The 9,216-nt window shown below is 36.0% G+C and overlaps 1 long non-coding RNA gene across 1 annotated transcript; it reads right to left on the reverse strand.

Moving 5' to 3' along the window:
• Positions 1-303: 303 nt before the first annotated feature.
• On the reverse strand, positions 304-705 carry LOC107698025 (uncharacterized). Its single transcript, XR_001635295.1, has 3 exons — positions 636-705; positions 445-531; positions 304-347 (listed from the first exon to the last, which is right to left on the reverse strand). It is a non-coding gene; the product is annotated as an uncharacterized LOC107698025 (long non-coding RNA).
• Positions 706-9,216: the final 8,511 nt, after the last annotated feature.

Raw genomic sequence — 9,216 nt, forward strand, 5'->3', positions numbered from 1 at the left:
CATTTATTCTAAAACAGTTTTACTGTAATTCAGTTTCTGAATAAATTAAGAACTGTCACTGTCAAATTGCCCTACATGTATTTGACATCATATAGTATTTTAAATATTAAATTTAAATATGCATAATTTACAAACATTTTCAAAATAGAACTGCAAAATCTCTTAAACTTTAAATCTAGTTTTAAAATGCATAACTAAGAAATATGTTCTCATTATGAGTTTATTTTTTGCTGTTCTTGACTGGTGAGCTGTCAGTTGCTTGTGTAGATCCTCCCACTCGAGTTTGGTCACTAATAGATGATGCTGGTGGTGGCGTGGAAGTCAGGTGTTTGTTTCTTTAAACTCTGCTGTAAAAAAAAAAAAGGTGAATACAATACTAAATGCATCACAATACGCTTTATAAGCTTTTTATGTTGTTACAAATACTGTGATGTTACACCATACTTTTTGGCTTTAACTAACTGCTCAACTTTCTTCTTCACCCATCGTTGTCTAGGATCACAGCAGAACTCTCCCTGTTTAGTCTTAAAGCTGTCAAAGAGAGTTGAAACATTGAAAAAGCATAAATATAACATCAGATGCTGTTGATCTCTAATAGTGTCATGTTTTCTTTAGAAAGGGGCTATGATTCTTACATGACGGCCTTCACACATGGAAGACTTTCAATTTGCTCTCTGAAACTGATGATGCGATCGTTCACCTTTGCTTTGGAGACTTTAGTACAGCATGATTTCACCTTATGTTGCGCTAAGATAGAAGAACCAAGTAAGCCTCAATATTCTGCATCCTTCCATCAGATAGAATAATGTATGAACAGTTAAAGCCGTTACCTGTTGTAGTCCAGATCACAGATGCAATGACCACCGCAACTGCTAAACTCCTCATGAGGATCCTTTGTGTCTTCATTGTCACAGTCGATCTTCAGCTCTCACTTCTTGTGTCAGAGAGAATATATTGAAGATTCTTACCGGTTCGCCTTAAATAGTCAATAAAGCAGAACTTAAACTGCATGGGCTGCATCCAGTCCATTGCAGCCGCATTTATTTTTGTGAATGATTTCATTTTCCTGTTTTATCACTCATTTGTGACAGTGGGTGTAAATGTCATGTGCTAAATTAATATATGTAAATGTAGATGGGGGAATCTCTGTTTGAAAACCTTCTTGCATGATATTTAATTTCTAACCTTGCTGTCAGTCATTTAATTGATATGAATTCAGTGTATGCTGAAAAAAGTATTTTATTTTTAATATGCCAATAGGACAAGTCAGTCTATCAATAGTTATTTTTTATTTTTTAATTCAGTATATTTATATAAATATATCTTCTAAAGTTGACCAGTTGTCTAATGAAGCAAAATAGGAAGGAAGAGCTGACATCCTACTGTTACTTCACCTAAGAGGTTTGTTGGGGAGTTTTGCTTGCTGGTGTGATAGCATGGGTCAAGTTTTTCCATTTCACAATATTGTCGCACTCATATGCTCCATACTGTCAGATTCTTCTGAACTGCAAGACACTGTTTCAGTTTCTCTTCATGATGGCATCCTTTACTGACAGATTGGAACACATCCACGACTGCAAGTCTATTATATTTTGAAAATGGATATATAAAAACTAAATTAATATAATAAAGGTGCCATAGAATGCATTGATACAATATTTTAAATTGTTCTCTGATATCTACATAGAAGGTATGTGGCTTAGGTAAGGGCAAAAAATCTCCAGAAACGGTTTTACATGTCCATTTACAACCCTAGGATTTGTCCCTAGAATTAAGTGGTCTGTTTTTACCTTATTTGGAAGGGTCATGAATAATAATGTTGAACTCTGCTCTGATTGGCTGTTTCACAGTGCGGCTCATTTCAGTAGCTCACACAGCAGGAAGGAAACACAGGGAAAATATATATTTCAATACTGTCTCTCGCAGTTATATCGTTGGGTAATTATACTTTATATAAAATGTGGGCATCAGGGAGCCGCTATTAATATGCGGGGCATCGAAACTGCTTTTGAATGCCCGATCACTTTTTACACTCACTTTCGAGATTTGTGATAGCATGTGCTCTGTGTAATCTACAGCGGCAGTACTTACCACACATTTGACAAGATCAGATGCTTGTCAGTGGTGCTCAGGATCTGTAAATCATTTGCCATCATCCTCAGTCATCTTTCCTTACTCTGTTTATGTGGTAAGTGAAATCTTATGTACTGTAATGTAACAGGCTACCGCTAGCAAGCAGCTAACAATGTCCCTTTAGTGGCTCGCGTTATTTTATTAGAATGCGCATTATTTGTCTTCCGTGCCTTTCTGAATACAGACACCAACCCATCCCTACAAATCACATCCCCTGCACAGCCTGGAACATAACATTTATTTCCATGATCTGCCATTTTTGCTATTATCCTCGCTTGTTTCTTCACAATACCTGCAGAACTTCTAATGATTCGGCTGTGCAGGTTCAGCTGTCGGCTGGCATAGAACATGGGCGGGTATATGCAAATATTGGGGGCGTAACTATTAGTGATCCCGACTGTAACGTCACAGTCGGTGTTATGTTCTGATTCGCCTATTTTTCAGTGGTCTTTTGCATGCGCGAGATTTACATAATAAGGAGGAAACTGGTGTTTGAGGCTCACGGTATGTCATTTCCATGTACAGAACTGTTATTATTCAACTATGCCAAGGTAAATACAGTTTTCCTTTCTATGGCACCTTAAAATATATAATAAAATGAATGAAACCTAGACAGAACAAAAAGTAGTTCACCCAAAAAAGATGGTCATTATTTACACACACACACACACACGCACACACACACAGTCTGGTCAGCTATCCTTGTGGGGACTCTCCATAGGCGTAATGGTTTTTATACTGTACAGACCGTATATTCTATTGCCCTACACCAACCCTACCCCTAAACCTACCCCTCACAGGAAACTTTCTGCATTTTTAGATTTTCAAAAAACTTAATTCTGTATGATTTATAAGCTTTTGTACCTGTGGGGACCACAATTTAGGTCCCCACCGTGACACGAGTCCCCATGAGTCTGTGTGTAGTCAGGTTTAAGTCCCCACCAGGATATATAAACCAGTACACACACACAAAGCTAAAAAGAAAAGTCTCAGTATTTTTTCCATTGTTCAAAAATATCTTCTTTTGCATTCCACAGATTAGCACACCAGGGTGACTACGAACATGAAATTGTCCAGCCATGACTTCCTGTTTCATGGGAGTATAAATATGAGTTAATACCAAGCCAAATTCCATTAATCATCCACCACAACAGAATATAGTTCTGATGTGCAGAACAAGATAGTTGAGCTTCACTAAATAGAAAGTGGCAGTAAGAAAAATAGTTAAAGCATCGAAAATACCAATTTCCACCATTAGGGCAAGAATTAAAACGTTCCAATCAACTGGAGATGTTCCATATCTGCCTGAAAGAAGATGTGTGTCTGTATCATCCTAATGCACGATGAGGAGGAGAGTTTGAGTGGCCAAGGATCACAGCTGGAGAACTGCAGATATTAGTTGAGTCTTGGAGTCAAAAAGTCTCAATCAATCAATCAATCAATCAATCAATCAATCAATCAATCAATCAATCAATCAATCAATCAATCAATCAATCAATCAATCAATCAATCAATCAATCAATCAATCAATCAATCAATCAATCAATCAATCAATCAATCAATCAATCAATCAATCAATCAATCAATCAATCAATCAATCAATCAATCAATCAATCAATCAATCAATCAATCAATCAATCAATCAAGATCATCACATCAACATCACCACATGCTGTTTGGGAGTTTTTTTTTAGGAGAAAACAAATCCTCTGCTCTCATCCACAATCAATCAATCAATCAATCAATCAATCAATCAAGATCATCACATCAACATCACCACATGCTGTTTGGGAGTTTTTTTTTAGGAGAAAACAAATCCTCTGCTCTCATCCAAAAACAAACTCCAGCATATATTCAGTTGTCAGACACTACTGGAACTTAAAACTGGACATGGTTCTATGGTCAGATGAAACAAAAAAAGTGCTGGTTTCACTTTATTTTGATGGTCCCTTTAACACATTCTGTTGACTATAAGTAAAGTTGCACCTACATGTCTACTAACTCTCATAGCGTATTAGTAGAGTATTAATAGACTGGTAGGGTTAGAATTAGTTGACATGTACTTGCAAAGTTACTTATAGTCAGTAGAATGTCTGTTGGTAGATCATGACAATAAAGAGTTAGCAGATATTAAGCAAACAGTCTGCTAATACTCTGATGAGAGTTAGTAGACATGTACAGTATGTGCAACATTACTTATTGTCAACAGAATGTTCAAAGGGGACCATCAAAATAAAGTGCTACCAAAGTGCTTTTTGGCACACACAAGATGGGTTTAAGGGAAACACAAGGGTAAAAAGAGTACTCCACGCCTACAGTTAAATATACTACTGCATAGTTCATGTTGTGTGCGTTTTTCTGTTCCGATGCATGGTATCATGGATTCTATCAAATGCCAACAGATAAAACATCAAAAACTGACTGACTCGGCTAGAAATCTTATAATAAGCATTGGTTGGATCCTCCAACAGGACTGTAGTGCATCGATGTGTGTGACATCACTAATTATGTGTGATCGCGTGGCCTCTCTCTATCTGGCCCTGCCCCCCTCTCGGTGTGGTAGTCGTATGTTAAGTATGTATCACGGCCGTGTGATGTGCGTGCGTGGTCAATAAAGCCACAGATAATGAAGAAGCAGTCTTTGCCAGTTTATTCAAGCTGTACGAGTCAACAAGCACAATAAACCAAAAGCAAACATTAAAATCAACACAAAAATGGGTCACAGAGCACAAAATGAAGGTTCTGCCATGGCCATCCCAGTCCCCTGACCTGAAGCCTATAGAAAATGAGTGGTTTGAACTGAAGAGGAGAAGCATCAACATGGACCTGGAGAGATTCTGTATGGAAGAATGGTCTCCAAACTCTTGTTAGGCGTTCTCCAACCTCATCTGGCATTATACAAGAAGACTTGTTATCTTGGCAAATGAAGATTGCAAATAGTATTCAGTAAAAGGGGGCCAATAACTATGGCCACCATGAATTGGAGAAACACATTTATTTCATAATGAGATCCTCCTTCATTTGTTTTACTTCAATGAAAGGTTAGATTTTTCTTGAATAAAAGATCAAAAGGATAAACATTTATTTTCACAGCCGCCTTCTTTTTTATTATTCATTTCTAACATGGTGCTGATTGCTTACAAGTCAGACTTGTCTGAGATCAGTTCTCACAGCTTTAGACTGAACATTTCCTAAATGAGCAAATTCTTACACATGTTTGACAGTTATTAGTCTGGAGGAAGATGATGCACAGTTCCCATCATTAGAGTGTTGTATAGAGAAACGGAACGTATGACACTGCTGTTTCATCATACAGTCATAGGGTGTGAGTGTGTGTCTGTGTTCATCTCATCTCTACGGTGACCTCTGGGTTAAATCTATGTCAGAATACTTGTGAAACTCACGCTACCTTTAGTAAGATGTCGCTAACCTCTCCTCATTGCTGTAGGCCTCAGGCCTTTAATCAAAGGATAAGACAGTCTCAGTAGACATTAGTTACATTCTGTTAATTGGTTTTCGAAAAATCAGATTCCACATTATTTTTTATAGTCAAAGACCAATATTTAGTAAAGTGTTTATTAATGTTTCTCATTGTTTACATACATACTGCATCCAATAAACTTTTTTAAGCACTTTAAGAAATTTAACTGATGTTTGTCATTAGTTAGAAAAAAAAGAGAAATAATATTACATAAGTCATAATAGGAAAATAAATATATACTCTGTTAAATTAGAAACAAATTAAATATATTAAACAAACAAAAAACAGTTTGCAAATGTTTAATACATTTAATTCTAAAAAGAAAATTAAGATTTATAAATTAAGCATTATAAATAAAACTAGAACATCAATATTTGAAAAATAAATAAAAAGACAAAGGGATAACCATACTTAGACTGCATAGCAGCTAAGTGTGAAAGCGAACCGCAGATTGTTTCCTTTGTGCAATATGTTCAACATATTTTTCCAGCGTAGAAGAGCCGTGTGTGTTTAGGGTTTAGAGCAGAATTGTGTATAGCTTGACTAACAGGGATGGAAAAGGATTCTTGCTGGTGTGGCTGCTGAAGACCAAGTTCTGGGTGAAGTTCACATATGTTTAGTCCCCATGTGTGTATCTTAAGATTTAGTCTTATTGTCACATATTATACCATTCTGTTGAATTAGAACAGAAGAAAAACAGGTTAGGAAGTGGCCCTTTACATGATATATATGCCAATATACACAATGTGTTGGTATAAACCCTGCAGAGGTTGTCATGTTTTATTCAGTTTAGCTGTTCTGTATTACTCCTTACTCACTCCACATATTTTTTCAAAAACATAATCTGTAAATTCTAACCTTTTGTAGTCTTTTTATCCTTCTACTGAGCCATGGAGCTTTTGGATCAATGCAGTGCAACTGATCATCTTTATCAATGAACCTGTAAAGATGAAAGGAGAAAATGCATTTAGACTGCATATATAGACAAATTAAAATGCTCTTTAACAAAGAGAGTTCACAGATAGGTGATTTCTTTAAATGTAAACTTACAATACTGCTGCAAGACATTTGCGTGTTGCTGGAAGGATGTAACAACTTGTGATTTTTCTTAATGGTTCTATATTCGTGAGCATCTCCATATCGCAGCAGGTTGGCCTTTTAGGGTCATGAGAGGTCACTGCAAGCAGACAGATAAAACATCCGTAAATAAAAGTTTTTCCCATTTTAGGTTGATTTCAGAAGCTCTGAATTCTAAATGGCCTTCAGTTGTATAAAACACTCTTCAAATGTCTTCGAAGTTCAAAGTAAGACTGCAAAAAAGTGTCTTTTCCATTAAAATATGTAAGAATCCTAAACATGATAAATTTACTTGAAGCAAAGTTGCATAGACTTGTTTTGAGTGAATATCTTAAGTAGATTTTTCTTAACCCATCAATCCATTCTTTTTTTGTTTAAGCGTAATCCTAATTTCATGAGGTTTATGCTTGAAAACAAACATTTTTTTCCAATATGATAAGAAAAATTTTAATTTTTAATTAAATTCAATAATTTTCTGTAAGTTTTGAGTGCAAATGTCAATTTTTGTGCAATAGTCGAAGGATACTCACCTCCTGATGTAAAAGCACTCAGAAATATAACCAAAGAAAACAAACAGATCAGTTGATGAGATGCTGTGGACAGGTGCATGTTTGCTGAGGAATCCTGTGTGCTGTCAGACTCCAAAAACGGTTTGCTGCTCTTGGGTGGCTTTTTGCTTTTTATGTCCTCAGAAAAAGGGAAGTATTGTCTTTGTTCATGCTTCATATGAATAAAGCGAACGGAATAACTTACGCCATTACTAATCATTCTGCAGCATTACGCTGTTATAGAGCTATTGAGGTTACTTCTTAAAGATGAACATTTACAGTTATCCGAGTTGTTGCTTCACAGAGAGATTAGCTAAATGAGCTCATTATTTTATATGACAAGTCGAGGATGACAGGAATGATTTGAGGGTATCGTCATGTGTAGGGTTTCTCTGAAATTTGTCATTGGACAATCTGGACATATGAAAGGAGTGTCACTGGACAATCTAGAAAATCATTGGACAATCTTGACGCGAAAGGAGTATAAAATACAGGACTGAATAATGGAACATCTTGTCATGCTAGTCTGATGATGATGCTCTGTCACTGTTCTTTAATTTTGTAAGAATGATTTAATCAGGGCAAAACATTGAGAATTAAGTAACCGTGCTACAACAGATCAGCACTCTCGACAACTGTATTACACTGAACAAAATTATAAACGCAACACTTTTGTTTTTGCCCCCATTTTTCATGAGCTGAACTCAAAGATCTAAGACTTTTTCTATGTACACAAAAGGCCTATTTCTCTCAAATATTGTTCACAAATCTGTCTAAATCGGTGTTAGTGAGCACTTCTCCTTTGCCGAGATAATCCATCCACCTCACAGGTGTGGCATATCAAGATGCTGATTAGACAGCATGATTATTCCACAGGTGTGCCTTAGGCTGGCCACAATAAAAGGCCACTATAAAATGTGCAGTTTTACTGTATAGGGGGGTCCGAAAACCAGTCAGTATCTGGTGTGACCACCATTTGCCTAAAATGGGGGCAAAAACAAAAGTGTTGCGTTTATAATTTTGTTCAGTGTACATTATATGATTTAACACAAATAACACATTTAAATTAAATAATTCATGCAGCTAGGATATAAGTGAAAGAAAGTGAAACCAATAGCAATTTAACTGCTTAGTTAGCAGCTTGTGTGAAAACAAACCACAGCGTGTTTCCTTCCTGCAAAATGTTGAAATGGAAAAAAGTGGTGCATGCAAAAATGTGGTGGGTAATATACAAAATCATTCTTTTAGCTAACCAGAATATTAATTAATAATATTTTTTTTGGGCTTATGACTTTTACTTTGTTTACTCAGAACTAGTAGTCTGTTATAGAAAGTGCTATATCTGTGCTGAATTACCACTTTAAAGGAACAGTTCACCCGAATATGAAAATTTGCTGAAAATGTATTCACCCTCAGGCCATTCAAGATGTAGATGAGTTTGTTTCTTCATCGGAACAGATTTGGAGAAATTTAGCATTACATCACTTGCTCACCAATGGATCCTCTGCAGTGAATGGGTGCCATCAGAATGAGAGTTCAAACATCTGATAAAACATCACAATAATCCACAAGTAATCCACACCACTCCAGTCCATCAGTTAATATTCTGTGAAGCAAAAAGCTGTGTTTGCAAGAAACAAATTAAGCTGTTTGAACTCTCATTCTGACGGCACCCATTCACTGCACAGGATCCATTAGTGAGCAAGACATTTTACAGTATGACCATAATTAAATAATTAATAATGTAAATCATAAAATAAAATACAATAAATGCAGAATATTGAAGGTATTGGTGTAGGTATCTGTCATTCATAAAATACATATTTATTTTATTTTTGCGTAATTGAAAATTCATTTCATATTGTTAAGTGATGTGACATGTGGCCAAGTATGGTGACCCATACTCGGAATTAGTGCTCTGCATTTATCCCATCCAAAGTGCACACACACACAGCAGTAAACACACATACACACACA

Source organism: Sinocyclocheilus anshuiensis, unplaced genomic scaffold, assembly GCF_001515605.1.
Source record: "Sinocyclocheilus anshuiensis isolate Anshui unplaced genomic scaffold, SAMN03320099.WGS_v1.1 scaffold886, whole genome shotgun sequence".
Taxonomy (NCBI): Eukaryota; Metazoa; Chordata; class Actinopteri; order Cypriniformes; family Cyprinidae; genus Sinocyclocheilus; species Sinocyclocheilus anshuiensis.